Below are 445 nucleotides of genomic sequence, written 5' to 3'. Positions count from 1 at the left end.
TGAAAATACAACCAATCGAATATATGGGATGCCACTTACATTCTGTTGAGAGGAACATTTATAGCACGAAATGGTATGTATTAGAAAGACGACAGTTTTAAAATAAGTAACATAAGCATTCATCTTAAAAAAACTAAGAGAACAGGTTAAATCCAAAGCAAGCAGGAGCAAGAAAATGTAAATACGAAATTAGAAATCATTAAAAGTAAAAAAGAAAAGAATAAAGAAAATCAAAAAGCCCTAATTTCACCACTGTGCAATATACTCATGTAACAAAATTATACTTATGCCCTATAAATTTATACAAATAGAAAAAGGGGAAAAATCAATCAAATTAAAAGTTGGGTATTTGAAAATATTCATAACATTGATGAATTCTTAGCCAAATTGACTAAGATAAATAATCAAGAGATGTAGATTTATTTTTTCTTTTTTTTTTTTTTTT

The sequence above is a fragment of the Rhinopithecus bieti genome, unplaced genomic scaffold (assembly GCF_001698545.2).
Source record: "Rhinopithecus bieti isolate Rb0 unplaced genomic scaffold, ASM169854v2 scaffold_13558, whole genome shotgun sequence".
NCBI lineage: Eukaryota > Metazoa > Chordata > Mammalia > Primates > Cercopithecidae > Rhinopithecus > Rhinopithecus bieti.
This window is presented reverse-complemented; position numbering follows the sequence as displayed.